This window comes from Dendrobium catenatum, unplaced genomic scaffold, assembly GCF_001605985.2.
Source record: "Dendrobium catenatum unplaced genomic scaffold, ASM160598v2 fragScaff_scaffold_1278, whole genome shotgun sequence".
Taxonomy (NCBI): Eukaryota; Viridiplantae; Streptophyta; class Magnoliopsida; order Asparagales; family Orchidaceae; genus Dendrobium; species Dendrobium catenatum.
In genome coordinates, this window is record NW_021319740.1 from 642985 (window position 1) to 646781 (window position 3797).

Sequence of the window (3797 nt, forward strand, 5' to 3'; positions counted from 1 at the left end):
TGAATGCTACTTTCCTAGACTCTAACCTGGCAAGTATCAGTGGTATTACTAGAGATTCTAGAGGTCGTCTCTTTCTTGCTTTTGGGAAAAAGAAGATGCATTGGGACACTAATCAACTTGAGCTAGAGGCTATCTCTATTTGCAAGAATTCCTTCAGGATTGGATGATTGATTGTATAGGCATAATAATTGAAGGTGACAATTACAATGTGATTAAACTACGTCAAGATTCTATGATGAATTCAACAAATTTAACCAACAATTTGATTTCAGAGAAGTTGGCTTTCCTACATGACTTTGACAAGGTTATTTTTCATCATATTACTAGAGACGGTAATATTGATGCTGAATTGTGTGCTAATCTTTCTTTAAACAATATTTTTTTTTTTTGACTTTACTACTTTTTCCCTTATTCCTTCTTCTTTGTATAGCATTTTGAAGAAGGAATATGATAGTTGTTTGATTGTTTAGTTTGTAATAGCTTTACTCCTTTCCTTTCTCTAATGCATTTTGCATTCCTCAAAAAAAAAAAAAAAGTAAGAATTGATGAAGCATCAGACTCACAAACTCCAGCTATTCTCTTAGGATTCAGCCTTTTAGTATGCCATTATAACTTATTTATAAGTATTTCCTCTATTAATTCATAAGTATCCTCAAATGGCTTATAAATTAAATATCCTCGTACTGCAGTATTTTTTTTTTAACCTAAGATACCCTACTAATATATTATAAAAGATCTAGATAACCAATCAATCAGTATGTAATGGTGATGGCAATTCCTAAGCAATTTCGTGAAACTCTCCCAACTTTCATAAAATGATTCTCCTTCAAAATGAACAAAAGAAGTGAGGTCATTTCTAATTTTAATTGTTTTTGAAGGTGAGAAATACTTAGATTGGAGTTTGTGTGCCAACTAATTCCAAGTAGTTATATAGCATGGGGTAAAAGAATTCAACCACAACATAGCCTTGCCTTTCAGAAAATATGGGCACTTGCTAAGTCTAATGACATCATCACAGAGACAATTATACTTAATATTACAGTTAATTTAAAAAAAATTGGTTAGACATAAATTAGGAACTTTAATAGGAGTTTCCCCAAACTAAGAATTTTGAATCATTTGAATGATTTTTTAGTTTTAGTTCAAAATTATTGTCCTGGATAGTAGGTCTATTGATACTCTGATAAATTCCTCCGATTAAAGGTTTAGCATACTCCATAAGTGGTCTAACATCATCAAGTTCTTATACTAGTTTGGACTTATTTAAAATCTTTTTATTATTTTTATTTAATGTAGGTGTCCTTTCTATTTTTAGATCAAATAATAAGAGCTACTTACTAGATCTAACATGTATACCACTATGTTAAAGTATTTAAACATCTTAAATTAAATAGTAAAACAAAATACTTTTTAAGTTTATTTTAAAATTTTATCAAATAGAAAAAATAGATTCCAACTTGTTTTAAATATATTTTTATTTCAATAATATAGTTTAAATTGCAATACATACATTGCGTATTTTGCAACAGCATAAAAAACTTTTTTTTTTGTAAAAACCCACAGAAGGGGCCTACACATTAATATAAAAAAGGGGATTACAAGTCCTTAAAGGGACAGCTAGCTCGCTACTACTTGAAAGAGCTACAAAAGGAAAAGAAGAAAAACCTAAGAGCCGGCGATCCCCACTAGGCATGAGTACCAAACAACATAATAACATTATAAGAGAAGGAATGGAATAGGAAGAAGATACATTATTAAGCACATCCTTTCCCATCCAAAGAGGACCCCACACAAAACGAGCACTAGTCTCTAAAAACCTGTAACAAAGGCTGTAGGGACACTCAAGAAAGCAATAATCAAAACCCAAATAGAATTAACATAAAAGGAAATATTACTAAAGAAATAGCTCTTACAGTCGATAAGTCAAAGGTTAAGCAATATATTATGCCACTTGATAGTATAAATGCAACTATTGAGACAGGGCCGAATTGCACACAGTATAGTCCATACTAAATAAAAGATTAAAAAAGAAATAATTAATAAAGAAATTCAGATCCATCCATGATAATGGAACATGCTGGAAGGCCCAGCCATGGTTATACTAGCCAAATCACATAGTAACCAGTACCACAGGAAGCAGACAATAAAAGGACTACAAAAAATGATACACCATAATAAAAATAGCCAAAGTGACAGGCAATTAGAGCTTAGGAAGTTCCAAACCAAACAACCATCACTTAAGTATCCCAAGTGTCACTCGATCCTACCATAATAACCACATAGCCAAGACAGATAGCATAGGCCACGCCTAAAATTACATAGATAATCAAAGTATTGCCAAAGAACATATGAAACACAAAAAAGATAGAAACATAGGAGGATTACCAACCCAGTAAAAACCATAGATTGAAATCCACCCAATAGTAGGGAACCGAAAAATCACCGAACAAAGCCAAATGGCTAAAACCACCTCTAAAAATAGAATGTAAAGATGACGCAAAAGCTCCCAGTAATAGCATATGTAAGCTTCTTGAGCCCAAACAGTCCAATTGTAGGAAAAAACCAATAGTACACCAACATAGAGATAATGAAACATGCCCCCATCCACAACATTGTTCCTAAAGTTACCCGTGAACTACCAGGTCATATAACACCTTATGGAGGTAGGAGAGCAACAAATAGGCATACATTCAATCATATCTCAAGTGAATCATAACAAAACCCACCATAATGATGAAAAGAAACAAATAAGAAAACAAAAATAGAACCAGTCCCCATAGATCCACATAACTAGACAACATGAAATCAGGAAAACCAAAACTAGCATAGCTAAACCATAACAAGGAACTAATTTCTAATATAAGGAAATACCTATTCATCCAACCTAAAAATGGCATTAATAATCGAAGGAAGATTATAAATGGAAAAATAAATGAGACTTCTAATGTGCAACTAAATTTTGCCAACTAGTTGGCGTACATGTTGCCTTTCTTATGCACACAAGAAATGGAAAAGTTAGCAAACATCAGTAACTGATTAATTTTTATAATAAGATAGAAAACTTCCAGACTACAAACACTATTTGACTACAACATAAGAAAATGAATAGTAGATGTGGCGTCCACTTCAATCAAAATATTAATAATACCAAAGGATAAACAAAATTTAATGCCATTGAGAATTGCTGAAAGCTCAGCATACACCACAAAGCACTTGTCTAAAGGGCCAGCAAACGCCATAACCATATTACCCTTATCAACCCTAATGATACTTGCACACCCAAAAGCTTTAGATTTAACTGAATCATTAACAGTAAGTTTAAAAGTATTGAAAAATTATTTTCTACAATACACCAAAATAGGATCCTCCAAATTGCAACCCGTCTGTAGAGTGATACATAAGTGATGGGCAATAAAAGAATAATTCTTAAAATTTTTTGAAGTAAAAAGCTTAGCATGAAAAAGTTTAAAAACTTTGTCCATAATATTCTTAAAAATATGATCGACATCCATGCGAGCGTAATTAAACCTAGCATTATTTTTAGCAAACCACAGGTACCATAGAATCAAAGAAGGGATAATGTTTTTGATATTCTCTTTAGAATTGATGAGCTAAGCATCAAGTAAAGTATTAATGGTCATATTCACATTAAAAATGTTGAACTTGAAAATGTCATCAAAGTGATACCAAATTTTGACAGCAATCGGGCCAAAGACAAACACATGATGCTTGTTTTTCACAAGAAAACAACATTGAAATTTATAAGTAATAATGAATCTTTTTTTTTTAAATGTCAT

At 31.8% G+C, this 3797-nt stretch overlaps 1 non-coding gene across 1 annotated transcript; it reads left to right on the forward strand.

The window, feature by feature from the left end:
• The first annotated feature begins 757 nt into the window (after positions 1 to 757).
• On the forward strand, positions 758 to 864 carry LOC114580794. The gene has a single exon (XR_003702364.1). It is a non-coding gene; the product is annotated as a small nucleolar RNA R71 (small nucleolar RNA).
• Positions 865 to 3797: the final 2933 nt, after the last annotated feature.